Raw genomic sequence first — 26541 nt, 5'->3', positions numbered from 1 at the left:
AATCTGTTCTGTCAATTTTTTTCTAATTTTCATTTTTTTCTTCTCTGGGAGACACAGATGCTAAAATATGTGGATGTCACACCACACTATACAGCAAACAAACTACTCCGAAATACCCCCAATTCTATTTATATGGCCATTTAACCATAAGATCAGGACATACCATCATCAGCAGCAAGGAATTAAGACTCACACAGTCTCAGTACAAATTCATCCTGTCTATCTTTTGGCAGAGAAAGGATGAACTTACAGGAAGAGCGTCATCTCCTTACGCTTCCTCTGCAACACTCATTTTCAACCTTTACTCTTCTGCGACCTCCCATGGATTTTCCACTGCAGCAAGGACCTCTGTGTCATGTCTAAAAGTCCACTAAAAATGTATTTATATTTTTTCTTTGTTACCTTTTGAGTTCATGCACAGAATGTACAGAGTCACAGTTGTCTCCAGAAAGAGAGTGGAGGATGTCACTGAAGAGAGTATGTCACAGGCTCTGCCCACATTTGTGGCTTAAGAACTGAAATGATTTGGTTCATCTCAACTTGAGGTTCATAGGTTGGCCAGCCCTCCTCAACCTGAGTACCTATAACCTTTCAGTAACTCTCTGTTCTTCCAAGACGTGGACAATGGTGCATCGTCCTCTTCCCTACTCTTTCATGCAGTAACATATTGACCTGGACTTTCACAAAGAAATAGAAGATCTAGGTTCAAAACTTGCTTCTGCAAGCAGGGGTGAGGAAGGGTTTCAGCTAACATAGGAGCTGTTTATTGAGAGATTTCAGGACCAGTTTAAAGGCTGTGTAGAAGGGGATGCTCTTTTTCCTTCTTCTTGAAGTTTTTCACCTTTGCAGGCAAGAATGCCAGACAGCCAAGCTACCTGGAAGAATGGGACCATCGCTTTGTAGCCTAGTAGTTAGAAGACTGATCTACAGACATGATTTCTCACGCAAGGAATGGTGTTTTTTCCTGCACAGCGGAGCAATGCCAGCATAAGTGATAGAGAGAGAGCCCATGCAGATAGGAAGGAAACTCTCATAATTTTAGTCATCTCCATGGTCCATCCAAACGTGTCACCCTGGGCTCCTTTTTTAATCCCCAGAACATAGCAGATGATTTTAGGGCCTATATTATGTGTTTTTACTTTAGCTGTGTCTTTTAAAATGAAAAGATTGCACCCTGCATGTGCTTATTTCTCTCCACTGACTAAAAAAACAGTCTGTGGTGACTGTCTCAGCTGTGAATATTTACATTTGATCAGATGCACCTAATCCAGGCTGTTTTTCTGTATACTTTGTCATCTTCTTTTCCAAACAAAACTTACATTTCGTTAAGAAACCTCTTTCATACTATCTGAAAGCAAAACTTCTATAAAATCCAGGATTAAAAAAAAAAATCAAATTAAAACCTCCTGGTTTTAGACATTCATGTCCCAGAATAGACCCTGAAATCTACCCACCGCTATTTGGGCAGCCAGAGGGAGAAACAGACTATAAACAAAACTGAAACAGATTTTATTGATTTTTCCCCATGCAGGCTAAGCCGCATGCAAAATCAAAATCAAACACAGAATATCAATAACTAACAACAAGTCAAGTGCATTTTCAAATGAATTCCCTCTCCATGGTCTAAGGCATTCCTGCAATAAGTCAGATTAAGAAAGATACCTGCAAGTTATGATTTGAAGTGGATTATGTCCATTTAAGGATTCATTTCAATATGTTTTCATGCTGATGACATCAATAGAATAAAGGAAGTTATATTACTCGAAAGCCGTTAATCGGGTACAGTTCTCTATTGTCTGTGTATTGTAATGGTAAAATGTTTTCTGTCATGGAAAAAGAACTACCCTGAGGCTCTTATTCTCACTCCGACACCTAACCCCTTTTCCCTGAGCTTTGTATACACATTTCCAGCTTACTGAGCTTTGGTACCCCACCACACCAGGGCTCTGACTCCAAGATTTGATTCACAATTAGCAAGTTTTGGCAAAAACTGTGGGCATGTCAGGGTAGACAAGGAGGCACTATGAACTACTCCATGCATAGGGTAAGATTCATCCCTCATTAAGCTTTGGCTGTTGACGACACCTTCACGTGAGCTAGCCACCCTCAAGTCCTTTTATTGTTGATGGAAATAAACTTCTTCTATTGGCTCTCTCCAGCGGGGATGAACCCCTGCCTAGGACTGCATCTTAGGATAGAGCCAAGCTAATACAGCTCATGAGTTGCTGCAATATGACTGTCTTGTGCTCCTAATATATCCTCTCTCTGCAAGAAGATGCTTGTATTGAGGTGACTCCTTTCTCATTAATTGGCTTGCTGAAAAACTGCTAACTCTGAACAACTCAAGTTGCCATGAAGACACAGCCTATATCTGTGAATCACAGATCCCTCCAAAACTGCTTGGATGGAAAACTTCTAAAGTATATTATTACAGTCCCAGACTCTGTATACATTTCCCACTAGACTGCTTATGCATCTTGCATTTTAAATTCCCTGGAATTTTTTCATAAATAAGTATCATAAAGAAAGGACAATTCAATTTACATTTGGTAGGGTTCAAAAATCACTGTAATTGAATGATAATTTGCCATGAAGCATGGATGTGAGTCCTCATGTTTGCCTCTTGACCTGAAAGGATACGGCTAGTGAAAACGTCTAGCAGATAATTACTGCTAGGCTAACCCTGAGGCTTGGCTATTATCACAGGTCAATCTCTCTAAGATAATTCCCAGGATAATATTACTGAGGAACACACTCCCCTTGCATAATGCAACACCTGCTTCTGTCCTGAGAGCCCAGGGATGGGGAGCTTAACTTGGCCTCTTCTTCAGTCTCTTCATTAGGTTTTCTTGTAGGGCAGAGGATGGAAGCAGCAAAAGGGGAGAATAAGGGAAAAGTCACCTTTCAATAGAGAACTTGGAGTGATTTTATTTTCGTTGCTTATCAGGGCTATGACTTGTCGCAGAATGGGTAAAGATGAGGAACACACAAATTCTCATGTCATGTAACAGGATCAGGTGTTGCTGCTGGAGACAGGAAGGGGAATGGTTTAAATACGCAAAATATTTGCTAGCCCCAAAGCACTAACAAATAGGCCTTGTTATAGCATCTTCTTCTGTGCATAGGATTATGCACATCTTTCACCGTGAAAAGGAACACATCTTTTAGAGTACTTACAACACTCTGAGGAGACTGGTGTGTTTCTATTTGTAGTCCACCAGTCTGAATGCCAGCAAACCATTTCTCTTTATAAATTCTACTGCAGATGACCAAGAGGAAAAATAAACCTGTCAAAATGTCTCAGAAGATCACTTAAAATCATTGTTTGGTCCTCTTTTTGTCAAGACAAATATACCTTCACGACCTAGTCAGACGTGTGCTGTACTTTAGGCAGGATCAGGATGCTCCCTGGGCTTCTACAACAGTGCAAGGCACGTGAGAATGTGCACAGGACAGACCAGGTCATAACCATGCATGGGGGTGCACCCAGCCTGCTTTACTCCCCTCGTAGAAACTTAGGGCCATGAAAGAACTCAGAGGTCATCCAGCCCATCCCCTTGCCCTGAGGCAGGCTTAACTACAGGGAGGTCATGCCTGACAGATGTTTGTTTAACTTGCTCTCATAATGATGGAAACTCCACAACCACCGCAGATAATCTGTGCCTGGTCTTTAGTGTCCTCATCGCTAGAAATCTTTCCTTCCCAGCGTTATAAATCCACCTTTGCTGTTCTAAGACAAGAAACAGGGAAGAGCAACAGCAGGAAAATGTATGGGGGGAAGCGGGGTGGGGGGGAGAGAATTTAATACCCAAGTGAGAAAAAGGGGAATAAAAGAAAAGACCTACGAAGGTCCATAGGTTGATCCGCAATAGCTCAAAATTTTGCAACTCTGAAAGCAGCACTGAAGGGGAAAGTTTAGTCGTCCCGGTGCCAGCAGTAAGAATAATAATTAATAATAATTATGCATCTGGTCAAAGGTCAATGGTGTAATAAGGTTACATGATTAGTCTGGATGGCAACATAGAGAGCGGATGGGAAAAGGTATGTAAGGATCTTAATTAATGCCACTTATAATGCTATTAATAATGTATAATTAACTATTTAAATATTAATATCTTTTATTACTTTCTCTTATTTTGCCATATTGCACAGAAGGCAAAACCATCATCTCTGCCTATAATAGCTTACATGCAAAAGTTACTGGTAGATTTTCAGCAGTGTATTGGAAGACACATAGGTCTTTATGTTCTGATTTAATTTTTTATAAATCTCTTTAATTCCACTTGTGTTAATTATGTCTTTCAGCTCTTTAGCTGGAACAACTGGAAGTATCATACCTACTTACTATGCTAATTAGTGCTTTCTGTGTATTGTTTCTTGTTTTGCTTCCAATTTTTGTTGAAAATACAGTTGAATGAACTGATTTGTTCTAGAGTAGCACTGTAGTATGGAACAACTCCAAAAGATACCAGTTTAAATTGGAAACAGTTGGGAAAGGGGAAATCAGCTATCAGTCTCGAGTTACTACTACTGTAACTGGAAGCAACTTTACAAGTACATTTGGATAATTCATATTATTTTGCCAACACTTTGAAGTTACACTTTCCCCCCTCATTTCTTAAGTCAGCAAGAAATGGTTATTAAAGGCATCTCTTAAAAAAATGAAACTGTCAAGATGTGGCTTTGAAATCTTTGAAAAGACGCCTGTAACGTATAATGTGCTATAAGCACGTCTATTAAATCATGGCTCTTGTGGTTCTAACACAGAAATACCAGAAAAGAATTCTTTTCACATAGGATCAGTAGCTAGACAATAATGGGAAACACTTGGGCTGAAGGTAAAAGTTGGCTGAAGTGAGCTCCTTCCCATCTGCTTGTTATCAGCAGTTGTAGGAGCAAGGCAGGTGACCCATAAATATATTTTTTTTTAAATGACAGGCTTTTGTTTGTGACTGTGTCACAATGAAGGGTTTCATTGTAACTTTATAGAGATATTGTCCAGGAGTTCATAATTAAATCACAGCTGTTAGTAAAGAAAAGAGCGGTGCTGGGAGAAACTGAAATGGTTTTCCCATGTTAGAAAAAAGAAAAATGTTAAGAAAAAATAAAGTCCTCAGAAAATGAGAAGCAGACTGAAATCAATAGAGGAATTGATCAATTAACTTTCCCTGTCCCAGGTAAATGAAATGCAAAGAAAAGTAAAAGCACTGGGAAAGACAGTGAAGATAAAAATTTATTTGGGTGCACAAATAAATCCAAGAGGAGGAGACAAACACCGGAGCATGTTCTATTTAGTGTTGAAAGGCACAAACCAAGGATCGAAAGGTAAAGCTAAAAAATTCACACCAGAAAAAAGGTATAGATGCTTAACAGTGAATGCACTTAACCACTTAAGCACAGTTGCGATAGGTGTGGTGGGATCTCTATCTCTGAGTGTGCTGAGTGCGCCTCTGGAAGATAAGAGTTGTCTGAACAGAAATTGCCAAGTTCCAACCGGGAATGAATGAAATTCCATCACCCCCATTAAATGGGAGGTCAAGGTGGAAGAGCTAATGGTTTCTCTGACCTCAAAAATCTTTGAAATTATGAAACCATTAGATTAGGTTGCTGATCTAATTGTCTGGGTCACTTGCAGTTGTGGATATTTTTATATAGGCTTTTTAATTTAATATATTGCTCATGACTTACTATAGTTGGGATATACACAATAATTAACCTTTAGTTATTTTTCAAGACATAGCTTCTCTAAAAACAAGGAGGCTTTGTAGATCGTAAGTGCTGGTTGGCATTCAGTAACTACAGTGTGAAAAAAACCCTTTGAAATCCTTTAAAGCCATTCTCTACACTGCATATTCTTTTAAATATTTTGTCATCAAGAACATTAGTGAATTGCTAAATCAATTAAATATTTGTTAATTAACAGCAATAAAGAAAAATCAACTTATGTAATTATAAGTGAATTAAAAACAATGGAATTATTATTAATACTAAAGATTGGCATTCTTCCCAGAGCTGTAAGTTTAATTTTATTTGCCTTTTTAAAGCTAAATTCCTCCTCTGCAATCCATCCAGCAAAAATCTTGCTCCTTGTTTTGTCACCAAGGGTTTTACAGATGCAGGAAAAGTGAAGCGCTCTTGCGGAGATATGCCCTGTGGCCTAACCCAGTGAATGCAATGATTCAAAATTCTTTAATGATCAGGTTCGAGGATAAATGTTTCATGACAACAAAGGAAAAAACTAAACTACAACAACTTTTTAAGAAATGTTGGACAGAATTGACATGAGATTATATTCATAGATCTACCAAAACTTTAGAGCAAATCTGATTGTACCTCAGCTTTTCCACTGAAAAACAACCCAAACCACCCTGATTTTCATGATTGTCCAGGCCAGTTCACCTTTGAGAATTGATTTGTTAGTGTGAAATGAAGGCGTGATTGAAATAATGAGATCAAGTAAAGGGTTGGCTTGGTTCTGCTCTCTGATGGAGCAGCACCTGATTTGTCAATATTCTCTTCTTGTACTGGCCTGTTGCTCATTTTAGTACACATGTAAAACAGAAAGTTGGAGAAGACCGATAAAATTGCTCTTACTTACAGAATCATAGAATCACAGAATGGCTTGGGTTGGGAAGGACCTTTAAAGGTCATCTAGTCCAACCCCCCTGCCATAAGCAGGGACATCTTCAACTAGACCAGGCTGCTCACAGCCCCGTCCAACCTGGTGTGGGATGTCTCCAGGGATGGGGCATCTCCCACCTCTCTGGGCAACCTGGGCCAGTGTCTCACCACCCTCAGCATAAAAGATTTCTTCCTTCTATCTAGTTTGAATTGACCCTCTTTTAGTTTAAAGCCATTACCCTTTGTCCTATAGCAACAGACCCTGCTAAAAAGTTTGTCCCCATCTTTCCTGTAGGCCCCTTTAGGTACTGAAAGCCTGCTATAAGGTCTCCCCGGAGCCTTCTCTTCTCCAGGCTGAACCCCCCAACTCTCTCAGCCTGTCCTCCCAGCAGAGGGGCTCCAGCCCTCCCAGCATCTCCGGGGCCTCCTCTGGCCCCGCTCCAACAGCTCCGTGTCTCTCCTGTGCTGAGGCCCCAGAGCTGGAGGCAGCACTGCAGGGGGGTCTCCCCCGAGCGGAGCAGAGGGGCAGAATCCCCCCCTTGCCCCGCTGCCCACGCTGCTGGGGATGCAGCCCAGGCTGCGGGGGGGTTCCTGGGCTGCCAGCGCACATTGACGGCTCGTGTCCAGCTATTTGAGAATGAAGAGGCAGTAATAGAAACCACCAGTGCTGCTGTACTGGTTCCACACCTTCCTAAAGGAAGGGCCGTGGGCAACCAAAGGAGCAAGATATTGGCTCCAAAGAGCAGGGATTAGGCAGTGGCTGGGAGAAAAGGTCAGCAACGTGAACTGCCAGGCTTAACACGGGTTTAACCAACGAGATCCTGTTACACAGAAGGTGGAAGTAGGTGTTCCATTGCTTTATTTTGGCATAATCCATGTGTATATTAATTAAAAAGCAGCTGTAGAATGTGGGAATAAATTCAGCTGCTCTTTTCCTTTGGCTCTTACAGCCAAGGTCTCCTGGTACCTATCTTCTCCTTACGATCTCCCTCATTTCAGCGCTGGTCTTGCTCTCCTGGCTGTTTCCTTCCTTTTTGTTGGCTCACTGCCTTCTCTTCTAGCCTTATTTTCTCTGCTGTTCCTCCTGCTCAAATGTATATTTTCATCTTTTATTTTATACATTTGGCTATCTCAGGTCTCCCTTCTTCATTTTCTGGTGGCCAGCAGTGCTGGGGATCTGGTGCCTTTCACTTTGTTCCCTGCCTTTCAGCAGCACGAACGTATGAAGCTTGACAAAATAAAAACAAACCTGCTGATAGGCCTTGCCAGGCACTGGTTTGATGCAATTAAATACTAATTCAGATTCAGATTTGTGATGGTTTACAATCAATCAAATCCCAAGGACACTTTGTCCTTTAGACAAAGTTATGTAGTGCTTTCCTTAACAACGGCAGAAAAGAAATGTGGCTATATGTATTTCCATGATGAAAGATATGTTGCCTTGCTAAAAGCATCTTAGTCTCTCGGGGGGTCTGCTAGGAGACCTCTGGAGACAATGGTGTTCCACTGCAGTGCAAATATTCATCCTGAATCCTCCTGAATCCTGAAAGACCTAGAACTTTTCTTGTGGGTTTTTTTTTTTTTTTTTCCTAAAACAATTAGACAGCTGTGGTTTTAAATTATTATAAAATGGATGCGGAGCTGAAGCTCCCTGGTGAGATGATAGGGCTGTGTACTCCCATCATTGCTTTCCTGCATCATGTAGAACCATCATTTCAGGCTTTTACAATTCAAGACCACATTTCTTTGCCTATGTACTTTGGTCCATATTGAGGGCAGTTAGTTATCCCCAGTTTTCAATTAAACCCATTTAAAATTGTCACAACACTGCACCTTACTCCGTTTGCAACAGGGGAAGAACAATAGCAGTGGCATAAGGCATATTTATGCCAGTAGATAATTATTCTGACTAGGAAGAGACATGTGTTGACAACTACGGGGTACAACAAAAGCATCACACCTTTGAAGTGCAGAGGAGCCCTCAGTCAAGATGCACTAACCTTGGTCACACCTAGAAGTTTTCCTGCTTAAACCACAAAGGAATAGTCTATTTTCCAACAAAGTCTAAAAATCAGCAGAAACTTTTAAGGCCACCATGAGCACACTCGTCTCCATTCCATGTTGGTATTGAGAAGTTGAACATGTGAGCAAGTAGAAAAAAAAGGTGTTCTAGTTTTCACTCTGAAACCAAATATGTTTTTCTTAATATTTTGTCACAAACTTTGATTTAACAGGCTTTTTTCCTGCAGAAATTTCTACTGTCTTGACCCTCTTGAGTAAACTAGAGCCCGATGACGCCTAGTTATCCATCCCTGCTTATGCTTAAATTGATGAGTTTTTAAGCTTTTCCATGTTCCTGATTTTTGTGCGCTTGTGTGTGTCTGCGTGAGCTCTTAAAGACCTTTTAAACACCTGAAAACTTCACACTCATTCACATCTCAATTCACTAACAAACAGAAAAGAAAACATGGATGTAAGAACCTAAGAACCTGTCAGCAAGACATCTGTCCGTGCTGCGATACGCAACTTTACATTGCAGGAGAAACATGCAGGCTTTACGTGTGCCGACCCCATCCTTCAGTCTGGCTCCCTGTACATCAATATCACAGCAAACAGCGCGCCATGTATCACTAGACAGATCCTGAAGAAAGACACCTGTTCGATATCAGTGTTCAATCTCCTGAGTTAAAAAAAAACTTTCAGGGAGTTGTTATTATTATTTCATAAATACGGTTTATTAATCCGGCAGGCAGCAATGTTTGAATTTAAAATGAGTCCTTCTATCTTGCGTGACTATTGATAGAAAATGACATCATGAAAAAATACCGTTGCACAGGCTGGTAAGAAAATTGTCATCTTGTGCATAATAATTACTCTGCTAGAGAAGATGCTCAGCAATCCTTTGGACATACACACAATTTCACCTATTGCTACAGCAGCCTGCCTGATGTACTTGATGTACCTGCTGAACCTCTATGAACTCCTGCGTAAGTTGTGTACCAACGGTTTTAAATAGGAGCTACAGCCGGGTATGGAGTAGTGTGAGGTTAGCCGAGTGTGACGAAGTATAAGAATCCCAGATAATTAAACCATAAATGCAGCACACTTGTTTACAAGAACACCAACAAATGTAAAATAGTTCAGTATTTCACCATGCGGTGAATTGGAAATGAATGTCAAAGTCAGTAGGAAATATTGCTACAGACTTTTATGCATGTTCTAAGCCTGTTTTTTTTAAAAGTAATAAGCACATAACGAAAACATTTCTACTAAGTCCTTGGAAACCACTAGTAGTACCATAACTATTTAACAGAAAGGGAACATCATCAAATGCCCAAAGGTTAAATATCTGCTTATTTTGAGTTTGACTTATAGCAGAGAAAAGGCAAATTAATTGTCTGAGGATTTTAGGGCTTGCAGAATCTTGCATATATTTTGACAGCTTATTAGTGATAGGGTAAATATGATTTCAAAAAACTTTCAATATAATCAAGGATTTTTTTTTATATGCTTTTTGAAGCTTTTCTTATTCTTTTGCCCCTTGCACCTGTTAATATAGACTTTGCAATTTATTTATCTTTATCAGCAGAGAAATTCAAGGATTGAAGGAGAACAGCTCCACAATATCCTAGTTAAGATACCAGCTTGGGATTTGTTTGTGTCCTTCCAGACAGATGCCAATTAAAAAAAAAAAAGGGGGGAGAAAAAGGAAAAAAAAAAGTAACAATAGCAAAAGATTGATTGACAAGTGCTATCGAACAAGACTTCCTCCAAATATTTTATGAAAAGGACACTGGATTTCATTATATTCTGTTTTCAAAAGCCATCTCTATTGAAAGGAATGCATTCAGAGGAATTAACTGTTTCTGCCCTGCAGATCACGTACCAAATTCAGAGTTCACTTTCTCGTGGCAGGAGGCCTCTTTCCCTCTTGCCCTATCTGCAATAGGAAGATAAGAGGCACGTGGAAAGGTCTTGCATCCTTATTATATGCAAAGAGTGAAGGTATTTGTATAGGGCTGGGTGCATTTTTAAGGGACAGCTTAAAATACATAATTGCTTTATCTGCTGATATGCTGAGGATCATGCTATCTAAGCCACACAGGTGGGGAAAAAGAGTGCTCAGAAAACTGCTTAAAAATCTGTTTTGCAAGCTCCACAGTGGGCCTGTGGAAACTTAACTATTTCTAACGGCATGAAACTTCAAACCTTTCCTATCAGCTGAAGGCCACCGAAGTGCAACGGCAGCGGACACAGCAGGAGATTGTGGCTCAGACAATCCCTTTGCCACAAACACCCTTCACCCCAAGCTTGCGGGCATTTTAGTAAAATACGGTGACCTGTGACTCATGCGGCAGGCATGGATTTGGAGAGGCAGAAGAAAACTTTTCAAGGAGGATCTCACACAGCCATAATAGTTGGAGCCACCAAAAATGGCACAGATTAGGACGACACAGTGTGCAATTCTCTTCAGAGCAGTGGCCAAGAGACCAGTCTGTCTACCTAGATCCAACTTCACCAAAACCTGAGGATAAAATACAATGTATACAATGTAGGAATTCTACTGTTGTGAGGGTTAAAGAGCCTGAAATCACTATTCTGGCTCAATGCAGAGTTACCTGTGAGGACAGGACACATAGAATGGACAGTAGGGAGCCACCTTCTCAAACCTCAGCTATGATGCACACGCTGTTGATTTTCTACCTGCAATCCTGCCTTCTTGTAGTACAGAAACAAGGAGACAAGCAGAAAAATTTTCTTCCGCCCCTCATGCCGCAGGTAGGAAAAGCAAGCAAGGATAAAGAAATGGGAATGAGTGGAGATGCGAAAGGTGGGAGTGGATGGTGGGAGAATCCCAATAGCTTTGTCAATGTTGTCCATATGGTCTATCTGTTGGCTGGCAGTCTGGCTTCACGTTGAAGCAAATCACAGCGAACTTTGAGCACGAAAATTGAAAAATGGGACAAGCCACTTGGCCCATATCTTCACCCCTCAGGCAGTCTGGATTTGGCTATGGTGTCCGTCATATTGCTGTTATGAGCAACCTGAGCCGAGGACCCAGAAGGATTAACCTCCTCCTTAGCCAGGATATTCTGAAGTGGCTGATAACAGTTCACTTTACTGTTCACATATAGCAACTGCAATTGCATTACATATGAAGGGAACTTACAAGGATGGAAAAGCCTCTAGCCTGGAATCCCATCCCACTTCTTCGCATGGGATATCTAGTGCAGAATAGGCAGTGCTAAATCCTCACTATAAAGGTGATGACATGAAGAAAGGAAACTTCAGCTAACATTTAGCTGAAGTTAAATGTGGGTGTCAGCAAATCCAGCCAACCTCTCCTCACACCGTTTCCAAGAGCTGTCAGAGAAGGTGGACTTGTCCTTCCCTCTGAGAAGCAGATAAACAGAAAAACTCCTTGTCCCATGAAGACATCTGTAGCTATAGAGATGCCTTTGGATAATGACAAAGATGCGCTTTCCAGATTTTTCTTTGAACTTTCTTCTTTGATGGTCTCCTTTGCTAGAATCACAAACTAATTCAAGTTTGACAAGGACATCTGGAGATCTGTAGTCAAACCTCCGTCTCAAAAGCATGTCCAGTTAGATTAGGTGGTTCAAGAACTTGTCCCACTATTTGAAAGTCACCAAGGATGGAGATTACTCAACTTCCCTGGACAATCTGCTCAAACACCTAATCACCTTCATATGGAAAAAGTTAAAAAATAATTTCTTTGGCATTTTTCATTTTTTAACCACTTCGCACCTATTATGCAATTTATTCTTTCATAGACTGGCAATGATAATGACTTCGAACCTGAAGTTACCACAGTGGCAATCTTGTTAATTCCATTATAAATACTCAATTTCTAAAGATATCTTTGGTTTCTAGGAGAGCTCTATGCCTCACTCCACATAATGTAGTTATCCTGACAGGTTTATATCTGAGGAAAAGAGTTACCGTGCACATTAGAAAATATGTTTTTCCTTGTCCCACCTCTAAAAACAGAATTGGCTTTATTTGCCAGTTTTGTGGCATTCTATGCCTTTCCCAAATCCTTCTGATAAATTATCACACAGCAATGCCAAGCATGCACTATAGAAATGATCCGTGTCTAATGAAACAGGTAGTGTACTTTAATATTTTCAACTAAAGGACAGGGTGCTGGAAATCAATTTATATAGTGGAGGCTGCAAGGGTCTGAATATATCACCTATTCACATCCTGGGCCCATTTTCAGGAAAGAGTGTACCATTAAGGAAAAAAAAAAAAAAAAGACAATGAAAACCTTGCAACTACTAAGGAGTATTTTTATTCTATTTATCTCAGTGTCCTTTATGAATATCAGTCAATCTCATTAATTTAATTGTATAAATGGGCAAGATAGACTGGTACAATCTATCAAACCCTTGTAAATCCAGAGTAGATGTAAGATCCACATCTCAGCCTTCTAGTCTCCACATTAGGTCATGCCACCATCCTGAATTTTCTGATGCAGACCAGGATCCAAAACTGAAATGTGATCATAGAGAGAACGAACCATGTGGGATACAATGTGTGAGCTAAGGGCACAGTCGGATGATCATTTCTGATCATCTCCTGTGTCCCTTTTCCATAACAATAGGGGTGAACCCTGACACAGAGCAGCAAATGGCTCTATTTTCTGATGCATTAGTTTTGCAGTCTGGGTACCTTGAAGCACTGCCTACAGAAGAAGAAAAAGTAGTTACTAATAAAAAAATGTGCTAACTAGTGCTCATTTGACCACTTCTTAGCAAAAGGAACCACAACACTTCCAATGAACAGCGCTTGTACTGCCTTGGTGAAAATATTCCTATCTAGACATATTCTGTTTCCTCAGCTACGTCAAGAGTTCCAACAGCTTGAGAAACACCGTTAATAAAAATTATCATTTACTGCTGCTGTCTCCATCAGCCCCCTACTTGTAGTGAGCAAAACAGATTTCACTTTTACAGAAGGTCTTTCAACCTCGGGGTCTTTGAGGACATAGCACCAGCAAAACAATAGCCTTGATTCAGTTGATGCCTTACAGGGGTTCCCTGTGTGTTTATTATGGAAGCTCAACATGACCAGTGTGCAACCAAAGATTATTTTTCTTCCAAAGGCCAGGCTTCTGTGGAATTCTGTTAATTAAATGCACTGTAGAAAAGTCAGCCTTTACCCCTCTCTCTATATAGTATTCTTTTTCCTTCACATAATGATTTTAAAGTGTTCTGCAGACATCATTTGATAGAATAATATGATATTATTATTGAATCTTTATGTCTCCTACTGTCCCAGGAGCATTGACCTTGCTTCCCCAATACAGAGGTCTGTCTACCAGGCTAAGCGCACTGATATCTGAGTACCTCAGAGGAGATTCTTATATGGCAACATTTCTGCTTGAACTCAAAACTGGCCAGACGTACTGATAAGATCCCTTTATGACTCTTGTGCATTTCCGCAAGGTTATAAACCAATTCTTATTTCAAATGCAAATCCCCATCCTGGTGACACATAGGGAGATGCACAGTTCAGATAACTCAAATTCCCCCCAGTTCTCAGGGTTCCCCATACAAGTAGTGGTGGATGCGATTTACTATCAGATAATAACCACAGGGAACTAAGATGAATGGATCCTCCATTCACCCTTTTCCAGCAGATATGCAGTACTGATTAACGTCTTTGAACTGCTGAATCACTATGGGAATAACCCTTCATTTATGTCCTTCGTTTTCATTGGCTAGGTCAATGTATTAACACTGTATGTTTTAGCCATGGACAACCAGATATTAGCACACCTTCTCATAATTTTTTTTTCTTTTTTCTTGACTGGATCTGTTGTATAGACATATCCATAAATATCCATGCACACTGCAGTATATGCAATACATCTGGCAGGGAATGGTTATCCCCAGCATAACACCAATTTTTAATATAATCTTGGCTTGTTTCCATAGCTGTCAAAAAAGCCTAGGTTAGGTTGATAGGTCTCTTAAAACGTACATTTTGTGGCAATTGAGTTTTTGTTCCTCTTTTTAAGGAAGTCCTGATACTTATGAGGGCTTTTCCTTCCAGGAATAACATATTTTAATAGCTGATGAAGAAATTATGATATGAAAGTTCCTATCTGGAGATATGCAGATATTTTGTGGCATCATCAATGTCCTTTGCATATCTGCATGTCTAAGAAAACGTCCATCGGCTTCGCTTTACCACTCAGAAGCTTTTTATTTGTTTTCTTTTCTGAAAGGAAATCCAAGTGCTCCACTATTGCCTCACCACATTTTTCATTTGTCCTGAAAAACCTTGTTTTCTCCCTCTAACACAGTGGAGATGTCTAGCCTACAGCTTCTTTTATTGAAATATCTCTGGGAATCCCCAAAATAAAAAGAAAAGAGGCTTGATATAATGACATTATTGCTATACCAATCTCTACCAAATCAGTCAGCTAGAGTCAGAAATCTAAACATTCCTTAAAACACATTTATTTTAATAAAGACATATCACAAACAATCTGCCTGTCACTGTTACAATGTGTATTTTCAAGAACTTGCCCAAAGCTGCAAGAATTCAGGCTAGTCTTATTACTATATAAACACTATAATCTGAAATACATAATTATAACCTGGACCGAGGGAAGAAAACAAGCATATGCTTATTGTTTAAAACCAAAGGAGAATCAGTACATCCTTGAAATACAAAGCTATATTTTGAACCCTATCTGTTAAAGACATTGTCCTGTGCTGGATTTCAAACCAAGAAATATCGTAGGACTGAGTCTCACCCTTACAAGTCAGGCCATTACAGCTCTTGTTGATTTGTTTCTGTACTTTGAAGTATAGAATTCCTGACTTGAAGTTGTGGAAATTAACTTAATTGTGTTTCTATGTCTTTATCTATGGCTAGTTAAAGCCTAGGTATATGTAGCACTTTAAGAACATTTCAAATTTCTTTTGATTTTCTTTTGTCCTTTTTGAAATATTTTGGGATGTGCACTCATTTGGAAAACTGAGATACAGTATTCTGTGGCTGACAAGTTCTATTTATTATTTGTTAAACAAAAATAATGCTTTATGGGGGATGAAACGGTTCTAAAAGGCATCTTATGCAACATCATTAGATGAGTCAGAAGCAGTAGATCCACATAATATTGTAAAATCAGTGGTCGTTACACTCATTCAGCAAACAGGTTGGTAGAAGGCAAGATAAAATTGTCAATTCGGAAATCAATGTCCAGTTTATATTTGTTGGGGAAAAATAAGTGTTATCTTCGCTGGTACTGGGAGTGTGGAAGAGTAAAAAGGTGAGTGTTGGTGAGTATTTGTTGAGTTGGAAATGTTGGTGAAACACAGAGAACGGAAGCTCTGTAGTCAAGAATAAATTATGCTAAGTAGTATACAAGCTGTCATGAAATTATATTTAGGTTCTTTCTTATACTTCAAATGAACTTCCAGAACAGCATATTAGCATTGACAATGTCATTTGTTCAAGCTTCAGGAACCCGGGATCATTTCTCATCTTGATTCAATCACTTTGGTTAAATCTCTTGTTAACAATACAGAAAAAATGGATTTTCCAAGTGATCACTATTTATTAGACAATAAATTTAAAATGACACTCTAAATATAATTTCATGGGTTTTGCTCTTTTCATTTCTTTAAAGAAAAAGAAGGATGGAATCAAGAGACAAATAATGATGCTCTAAAATATCACAAGAAATAGCTTGATTTATCAACTCCACTTAAGTACAAACACAGATTGAAAGAAAATGATAGATTAAGAGTTTTATTTCTTTCTCTCTTTTTTACAAATAAATCTAAAAAAAACCAATGAGAGTGTACTTACATATTTCAGATCCTCATTTGTCTAAGAATAGAAAGCACTCGTGTCAGAATAACTCGGGTGGTCTCTTCTCAATCCCCTTTTTGTGTTCACCATCCACAAAAATCAGTGCGCCACTGCAATGGTCCAGCCATTCTCACTACAGAAAAGGAGCCAGGTGTTTGGTGTCAGAAAAGACTGGCATGGATTTGTAAAGGTTGTTTGCACAGCAGCGGTCAAGATTGTCCATGTAGCATCCTTCACAAGTTCAAAGACCCAGATTCCCCCTATCTGTGAGCACTTAACTAAAGTACCTACATGAGAAGCATGTTCTCCCCAGGCTACCATCTCATCAGATAGCAACTGGTATCTGTCTTTATGTCTGTATTGATATGGAGAAACGGATATCTTCCTTCATGTCTACAAGGGACAGTCATGCCCAAGCTGCCTTCCCATGCTTTGATTTCCACAGGAAGAAAACTTGGGCAGCCAGAAAAGAGTGATGACATCTTCCAGCCTTCTTCCTACCCAAGGTAAAAAGGGTGTGCCACCGCCCATGGGTGGTTTCACAGTTTAGATGTGGTCTCAAAGGTTGAGTAGTGAGCAGTGAGCAACTGTACTGCAAATGTGAGGTGCTTCAAGCAGAGTCGAATGAAATTGGACTTAAGTTATTATGCACGCATATTTAAATCTGGAGAAAGAGAAAATATGCTTTCTATGGTACAAACCTTCTAACAACAATTGTTTTTCTTTTCTTCCTTAACTTCATACTTCATGCTGGTAATAAGGCTTATTTGCTTATTTTAAGATATCACTAAAACATTGGTTGTTTTTAAGAAATTAGAGGAGAGAGAAGTCTGTCAGAAACCTGGATAAGTCCAATTATTTCAACATACATCAAAAAACGACTGTCTCAGTCCATATTGTTCAGATACTTTAAATTTTATTTGGTTATGTCCTGAGCATATTTTTATCAGCTCAATATTTAATGGAGACTTTAACACAAGTTTGATTTTGTAGGCACTTAAATCTATATATAAGTTTACTGTGAAGGATGTTTGGGTAATGTCACTCAGTTTAGTGACAACACTCACAGGTGTAATATGTGGCACAGCAGTGAAAATCAGCCAGTATATGATCTTGCTAAAGGCCAACAGCTTCTGATAGGTCACGATTATCATACCCCCTAGTCTTATCAAAAATAACTTGAAAAATTGGGACTGCAGATGTAAGACAGAGCCCAGCTCAGCTGTCCACGCAAAACTGCCCAGTGACACTAGAGATGCCCTAGTTATTCTGATTGCCCTTCAGCTGCCATCCAGGAAGACGTGGGTTTCCTGCAGATCCTGCATCTTATCTGCCAGCCTCTTAAATCAGTTTGGGCATCTCAAATGGCTCTGGGCACCTCAAATGTCTCTAAGTTTATTATAAAACTAAATCAGGCACTAAATCACAAGTTATGCATTACTGACAAGAGGACTCTCAGTTCCCCTCACCTCACTAGTTGCTGCTCCCCATATATAACAACAACACACCACCCCTTTCCACAAGTACTGCTTCAGGGAATGGGTTGCATACCAGGATGACAACACTTTCATGTTATATGCTATTCATGCACACGCATGAATGCTGTATCAGGGCTCTTTTTTTTTTTTTTTTTTTTTTCCCAATTAATGTTCTTGCTTTTTTTGGTAAAAAATTAAAGCAATAGCAACTCGAAAAAGCCATTATGTTCTGATTGTTAGGCGCTGACATAAATGGACTCCAGTAGAGATAATGCTGTAAATGTTGATCACGTTACAAGTTGGCCCACCTACTGTCACTTCAGGAAGCAGAGGTTTAAATATAAATCTCCTATTTTTAACTGGGTTAATATTAGAACTGAGGGAGGAGATGTTCAGCTGGGGTAAATAGTAGCTTTGCTGATGTAAGTGGCGCTATGCTGATTTACAGCAGCGAAGGAACTGAAACAGTGTATCTTCCCTCCACCACCAGTTAATGTATATATAATATTAATTCAATAAGGAAAAGAAAAATCACAATACAAAGGAAAGCTGAGATTATTCAAAGGGATCTGGTGATTCCCGACAAAATTCTATGAGCAAATGAGTGGAAATATGGAGTCTCTTAGCCCAGTAGCCTGCTTCAAATCCTTGAGCTAAAATCTGCATGTTAAATAACTATATGTTTTGTTTACAAGGAGCAGTATATTCCAGACATACTTAAAATAAAGAAAATTGATATTGGGTATCTCTTGATGATAAAAAAAAAATAATATTAAAGGTATTAAATGGCATTAAATGTAAGTATTTTTATACACTCCAAACATTCATCTATGTTCTCTTCTTGAAGCTATAGCTCCTGCAGTAGTGTGAGTAAGTAAGATTATTATCAAAAATAAGACCAGAACTGTCAGATCTTGTTATTAAATTAGAAATAGGAGCTCCCTATTTGGAAGAAAAATAAAAAGAACAAAAATGTTCTAATATTTAAAACTCACAACTCTAAATATCTTAATTTATCTTGAGTTATTAAATATTCTAGAGTTGGATATTAATTTTGGGTGTCTACTCCATAGTGCTTGGACTTTTTAATCCTATATAAACAAAATTACAAAAATCTAATAAATTCAACCCAAGAGGAACCTTACTTCTTCTCCAAAAATCCAACTAAATGAGCCAAAGTTGTGTTTTCTTTTTGAATTACTTTCTCTATCTTTAGCTTAGGTGTCTAAAGACTCCATAATGAAGCATAGCACAGAGTAAAGCATAGGAAAGTTGAGACTATGGGCTTTAGGGAGATTAAGGGCTGCAGAGCTGCTCACTTTTTGTTACATTAACCTGCCCAGGAAAGCAATTCCCTCCATGGCCCCCATGCCCAATCCCCCTAAGTGGAGACATATGGCAGTTCTGTCACACAGAGAGCACACTGTGGTAACTTTATTGATGCTGGGACTGCTCTTTAGCCAGTACAAGTCTTCTCTGCTCAGCTATCAATTGATCCCATTGACTCTTGGCAAAGGGAGAATAGTCATAAAGGTTAATGCTGCCCTTGCAGTCAGATTCCTGCTCCAAATTGCCCTCCAGAGGTGCCTCTTTCCACTGACTCCAGTGAGATTTACCCATTAAATTTAGGCTAGAGCTAACTTTTGTGCCTCTGCCGATTCGGTGGGATTGATTTGTAATGGTGTGCTTTGCTCTTTGTGAACAGCTGGTCCATAATTCCCAGATAGGAGTGTATTGATAAAAAAAAAACCATGAGAAGTAACAACGAGAGTGGTGCAAGCTGGGCATGGCCATCACTGTCCTCTCATCTGATGCAACATCAAGCAGAGCAGAACCACCCACCACCTCTGCCTACCCCTCTCTTCTGCCTGCCCGTTTTCTGAGGATGGTAACCATTAAAACAATTCAAAACCCAGATCCCAGTGTTTCCATGTTGAATTAACATGAAATTGCTATTTAACATGAACTACCCTGAATCGGAGAGCTGCTATGCATCTTTCAAGGACCTTGCAAAACAGATTTTCAGCTCAGATTCCCAGCTAAAGGACAAAAGGCGTTGTCTATGTGGCACAACATTGCATGCACACAGACACACAGAGATCACTTCATATTTTCTGCTTTCCTTCTCAGATTTCTCCCCTCCAGCCACCATCTTCTCTGCTAACCTTGAAACTGCGGAGAATTTCATTCTGTGGCTTGTGTTTCCTCCAAAACAGAACTGCAGGACCTCAGTTCCTCCCTAGAAATTATGTCTCCTTGAGTCATTATTCCCACTTGGCCGCAGACCACTTCCTGCAATCTCAGAACCACCAAAAACATCAGTTTCAAATGAGCTGTTAACCCATGAAGGCCGAACCAGCCTGGATCCACCAGTTTTCCTTAGATGCATTTTTCTTTTCTCCTCTGCCTGAACTTCAGTTGAAATAGAACCAAAAAAGATTCTTCCTCAGACAGGTTTTGGCCTGTTTTACACAGCTCGTCATCACCTGAATACTTTTTTTTTTTTTCCTTCACCTCTAGTTTTCTTCTACAGACTGCTATTTACCAAAAACCATGTTCCTTGAAAAATTCTGATGACCTGTAAAAGCTGAAATGTTAGCTATCAAAACCCTTGGGTATATCTACAAACGATTATGTAAGGCTAGAGGCACGATGCCAGATGAAATGATGACAGACCCATTTATCATTAGTAGAACAGGCACATTAATTGGCTACGATATCAGTACCGTCCTCCAGCATTAACAAAACTCTTCTTGATCCTGAATGTACCACCAGAACATCCTTTATTAAATAAGATGAATAATACTGAGGCCAAGGGTCACCCTGCTTCAGCTGAAAAAGCTCAATTATTTATGGATACTTCACTCATTAAGGCACCAACAGGTTGCCAAGCCTTGTAAAGAGAGATTTTTGGTCTACTGAATAAAGGTTATTATTCTACACAGACACACATTCTGTATCAGGGAATCAACAACCGACAAATGAAAACATTTCAGTCCTGTAAAGCTGCGGGAGTGAGGGAGGGTGGTTGAACATTGGAACAGGCTGCCCAGAGAGGTTGTGGAGTCTCCACCTCGAAGATACTCAAAACCTGACTGGACAGAACCCTGAGCTGTTGTAGCTGACCCTGCTTTGAGCTGTGTGGGTTGGATTTTAAACTGAAAGATTTAGATTGGATATCAGGAAGAAATTCTTTACTGTGAGGGTGGTGAGCCCCTGGCCCAGGTTGCCCAGAGAAGCTGTGGCTGCCCCATCCCTGGAGGTGTTCAAGACCAGGCTGGACGGGGCTTGGAGCAACCTGGTCTAGTGGAAGGTGTCCCTGCCCCTGGCAGGGGGTTGGAGCTAGATGATCTTTAAAGTCTCTTGCAACCCAAACCATTCTATGATTCTATAACTAGATGATCTCCAACGTCCCTTCTTGCCTCTTTGATATTTTGTGGTTCTGAGTCCATAAGATGAAGCCACACAAGCAGATTCCCTGCTTTCTGTCCCTGGCTCTTCCATGTACTCACACAAAAGCCAAAATACTCGTAGTTGGCCACTGTTGCCAGCTGCCTCACCATGGTAAGAGGAATCTCATGGTGAGACATTTTTATACTAATTTTCTTGCGTATTCACCCCCTAGGCATGTCAAAAAGGAAAAACTGGCTATTGCTTAATAGTTTAGGTACAGATTTCCCAGAAGTTAAGTGAAGTTGTCTGTAAAATGGAAACTACCCAACCCTGTCAGGCACAGCTTCTATATAAACACCAGTTATTATTCCAGGCACACTAGAGTAATGGTTTTGTGTGTCATCTTTGTCACCTTGGTTAGTCCAGGTGCAGCGATACAATCTGATAGCTCTGTATCAGGATGGCAAAAGCAAAACACTGATAATTTTACTGACGTATTGACTACACATTCCAAGTAGTAGAAATAAACTGTTTCTTTCAAATGTGGCTTTCACCTACTTTTACTTCAGTTAAAAATAAATGGTTGTGACCCATTTCATTAGAAGAAGAGCTCGAAAGTAATACTCTAATATTTCCTGGGACTCTGAAAGGACCAGCTGGGGCAAGTCCATTTTGCCAATGCCAATGAAGATTTCCACTGTCACACAATTTCTACCTGGTGGCCATGTGTTGCTACCATGGCTGCACTAGATACATGTAGGTTTTGATGTTATCAACCCCGCTTCATATAGCTTGTTGATTAATTCTGTGTTGATCTTATAATAAATTACATTTTATCCCTCCCTTTATCATCTGATCTTTCGGTATTGGCAAGAAAGAGAATTACTGTTTTTTTCTCTCCCCCCAGGAGGCTTGGGGACTTTTTTCTCATAATGTTAGAAAATTTCCTCCATACTTGGAAGGAAGCATTTTATTTGCACACAACACACACTACTGGGGAATTTTCAGTGCTGACACTATGTCAGGCTGGCACGCGTGCTTTATACCTGCGCAGCCAAAGGAACTGGCAGATGGTTGGTGACAAAAGGAGCATCCCATGGAGCTGCAGGAGAACTGTCTCAACAGATCCAGGATTTCAGAGCCTGAAAGACATTGTGCAACAGCTCAACTGTAGCACTGCTCAGCAGCATTCAGCCAGAAGCAAGGCAGGTGCTTGAAACGTTTGCCAGGATTCGCTGACTCAAAAGGGCTTACTCTCCAAGCCAGAAGTAAATCCAGCAAATAAGTGTGGGATGCTCTTACAAAGAGATCTAAGGGCAGCCGCCTGGTGTAGGACAGGATTTACACCCTTGGCTCTGTTACTTTTTGAGAGCAAGAGGACAGACCTCTCCAGCATTGTCCCTTCCAGGACTCAAAGCAGGACAGCCTGTGAGAACGAGGGGAAGCAATGAGAATGCACAACGCCAAATGAAGTGACAGCTCAAAGAGGAGATGTGCTACCCAGCAGGTCTCCTTTGAGCACAAGTCCCCAGGACCACAGCATCTGCCACGCCACTGCATTTGGTGCCAGGGACCATTTTTTTGTGGTGCAATGCTGCATAAACACATGAGATGTAACCCTTGCTGATGGGGTTGGGGAAGAGGGAGTCAAGATTGTTGAGCTCAGTACGTTAGACTTGTCAGATCTGGATCAGTCCTGCTCCATGCTTGACAGCTTCACATTTCATGTCATCCTACCCGAAGAAGGCAAGTGACATCCTTGGAGTTCTGTCTCTCATCTGAAGTTGTTAAAGAAAAATGTTTTCTGCATCTTGCCTTCTTCAAGTTGGTGGAAGACAGAAGAGGAAGGATACAGGTCTTTGTGCCACACTGTTAATTTATTTTCTTAAATCCTCTTTCCCTGGATCTTTTCCAGTAACTGCCCCTGCTCCTGTTTAAAATTTCCCCATGCTGCAATGGCAACGTACTGACATGATTCACATTTCTTGTTAAGCAATGGTGAACCTGTCCAGAATATGTTGAGCCTCCTCCTTCTACAGAAGAAACGAACTGTAGCAAAGATCACTGCAGCTAATCTGTCTTCAGACTCAGGAAGATTCTTCTGCACCTCTGCATTTCAGAAGATGACCTTTATCAGATGTAAAGCCTACAAATATGTTTTGACTGTGTAGGGCAGACTACAGATACAGGATTTGATGTACAAATGTAACTGCTCTTCTCCTATCATACATCAGCCAGTACAGCACAGATGCAATGTCACAGTAAGAAAAGCATAAAGTAAAGAGAACAAATATAAAACCTAGCTTACAACTTGGAAATGGGGAAGAGAAGCCCAAGTAACGCAATTTATACTGAAGGTCCAATGGAGTACTGTGGAGTTAGTCTCCCTAGAGGAGGCAAGGGAAGCCAGGGACAATATTATCTCTCTAAACACAAACACTATTTGAGAGAGACAGTGCTTCTGCGATGAGGCCAGCAAGAACAAGAGAGCTCTTTGCTGAGTAAGTGACTGGTCTTGCTGGTGTAGGAAGCACTGTGCACACCAATGCCCTAGGGCATCGATTTCACGATCAGGAGACCCTGAGACCTGCTTCAGCTTTCCCCTAATGAGTGGATTGAGTGCATTCATCAAAGCTGAGATTTTAGGGCTCAAAGTTCAAAAAGCTACTGGAGGTGAAATCATTCCCCTCCTTCCTCCTTTTCTTGTCCCTTCCAAAAACAATCCCACTATATTTTTTTTTTTCTTCATATTTCACTGAAATCACCGGGGGGTCAATTATCTTTCTGGGATGGAAACCATATGCCATTTCACGTTCTTGCATAAGGTTAAGCTGCATATGATGAAACCGATCAATTAAATCTTGTGGGAAGAGAAGGGAGGGTGAAGCCTGGCCAGGAGTTAACGTTCTCATTTGTTGACAACCTAATCCAGGGTATCAGACACATACAGAAATTTGCTTGACCACAAGGAACACAGGAAAGAAAGTGCTGGCTGTGTCATTATAAAATGAAGCAGGGGAACATTAAAGTGTGGAATGCTAATGTAAACAAGATGGGTACATGCACTGCCTAAGACTGGTAAAATTTGCAGTATGGAAATGTTGAATTATTTAAAAAAAAAAAATCCGTGTGTGGTTTCTTTTTTTTTTTTTTGTTTTGTTTTGTTTTGTTTTGTTTTGTTTGCAGCTTGTGGACTGCTTTGAACAGAGCAGATACCCTGCTGACGTATGTTCAGAAAATACAGCGTGCTATGTGGGTTGATGCTTGTCACTTCACTTTAGTCCAGGAAGAGCCACCTAAAATGCTGCTCTGGGTCTCCAACCTATCTGTCATGTGAGGTTGGTTCTTATCACTGTGGATGGTTTTCCTTCAAGCTAGAATATGGGTTTTTTTTGTGCTGGTCTGGTATGGATAAAAGAGAAAAGGGGAAAACAAACACGGAAGCACGACATTGAGTCTCACACTGGTAAAATTCCATGCACACAAAACATGCAAGCGGAAATAAGAACTACAGCCACACGCAAGCGACTGTAGGGTCAAGCTAAGACCTGTTAACAAATAAATCCTTGATAACCCATAAGTTTGTTGCCTATATCACTTAATTTCCTTGTCAAAGTGCAACTTTCTCTTTGCCAGTGGAAAAGAATAATTCTGAGAACCACTCAACCCCACAGCTCTGAAGAGCTTAGTTTGTACCTAGGGTAACATTTCCGTGCAGTTACACTTCCCCAGCATCTAGCATTTGGAAAGTGTGTTACTGAAAAGAAATAGGCACAAACACACACAGATGTCTACTGTTCTGGCTTCAAATAACCCTTGTGGAGAAAGAAGGGTGTATATATATGGGTATGCACGTGTGTGGGCATGCATGGGAAAGCAAAGTAAGCTTTATTTTTACTCTGAATCCCACCTAAACAAAGATCCTAATGTTATCCCCTGGAATGAGGTAAGAAACATGATCATTTGGTTCCAAGACCTGCCTGAAATTATGGTTTTTGTAGCCCTGAATAAGCGGCAGCCAGAGTAAGAGAGATCGGATGAACTGCATTTAGAAGTGATGCAGTGAACTGGTACAAGGGGAAAGTGCTTTTAGTGATCAATATGAAAACAGGGGGCTTTCATCTAACCACAGTGAGGATGGCAAAGAGGAATTTGGGCAATATAATATGGGATAAAAGGGTAGATAGCCTCTTATTTCAATCTAAAGACTTAATGATGCTTATTAAAAGGTTGTTACTTGGTTTCATGGAAGAATTATGGCCCTCTGCCTCTTTCCTTAGAATGAATGGCCTGACGGGGAAAGGCAAGTTTTTTTAAGTCCTTGGTCCTTGTTAAGGAGGGTGCTCTTATTATTTCTCTGTAACTTTGCCAACAGATCAGCTCATGCAAACAAGCAATTCACACTCATGCGTTTTATTTGAAGGCCGCTGCCTCTTGCCATACACAATGCAATTCATCAGCCAACACATTCATACAAGAGCACTTGGGTAACATGGTATTACAATTTGATTCACGTAACAATTGTTAAGATTTGGGTCAACTTTACCAATGAGCAAGAGCTCTGAAATAGCAAACTGGCCTCATGCTTAAGAAAATACATTGGGCCAAAGTCAACTCTGGAGGAGACACACTGAAGTCAACGAACCTCCAGCAGGTGAGCTGGGCTGCATGTTTCTACTGGGGAAATCTCTCCGCCACTGCTGCACTTCATTATAACCGTCATTTTCTCTATGAATTATTGCGTTCTTGTCAGATTTACCTCCCCTTCCACTTGAAAAGAGTCATCCGGGGAATAGGCCAGCAACAAAACAAAACCTCCTGGAGGTTCATGTAGCAGCAACAACAACAACAAAAAGGAGCTGGTCTACCTCTTAAACAAGGGGGATGAACCACATGGTACTTGTTCAGCTGCAAGAATCCAATCTGTCTGTATCTGAATATAACAGGTGACACCGCTTTTCTGTCACTGGGTATCAACAAAGTGGTTTGAACTCACCATTACTAGATTTTTTTAGACTATCAAGTGTGCGTCAAAGCCTTATAGTTCTTCAGCAATGACTAGCAAAGACAATTGGGATGAATTAATGTATCATAAAAAAAAAAAATCTATCAATTAGCTTTTCAATTAACATTAGGATATCCCATATGACATTTGAATATAAGTGCACAAGGTGCTGGCATTCCTACAGTTCTA

At 40.2% G+C, this 26541-nt stretch overlaps 1 protein-coding gene across 4 annotated transcripts in view; it reads right to left on the bottom strand.

The window, feature by feature from the left end:
* The window catches only part of TENM4 (teneurin transmembrane protein 4), a 625745-nt gene that overhangs the window by 515628 nt on the left and 83576 nt on the right, over nucleotides 1-26541 (bottom strand). For all 4 annotated transcript variants that reach the window (XM_054222439.1, XM_054222458.1, XM_054222467.1 and 1 more), the window contains exon 2: nucleotides 16474-16609. The gene's annotated coding sequence lies outside the window, so the exon portion shown is untranslated. The remainder of the gene's footprint in view (nucleotides 1-16473; nucleotides 16610-26541) is intronic.

Source organism: Rissa tridactyla, chromosome 1 (genome assembly GCF_028500815.1).
Source record: "Rissa tridactyla isolate bRisTri1 chromosome 1, bRisTri1.patW.cur.20221130, whole genome shotgun sequence".
NCBI lineage: Eukaryota > Metazoa > Chordata > Aves > Charadriiformes > Laridae > Rissa > Rissa tridactyla.
The sequence above is the reverse complement of the archived record's forward strand: the minus strand, read 5'-3'. Positions and strand labels throughout refer to the sequence as shown.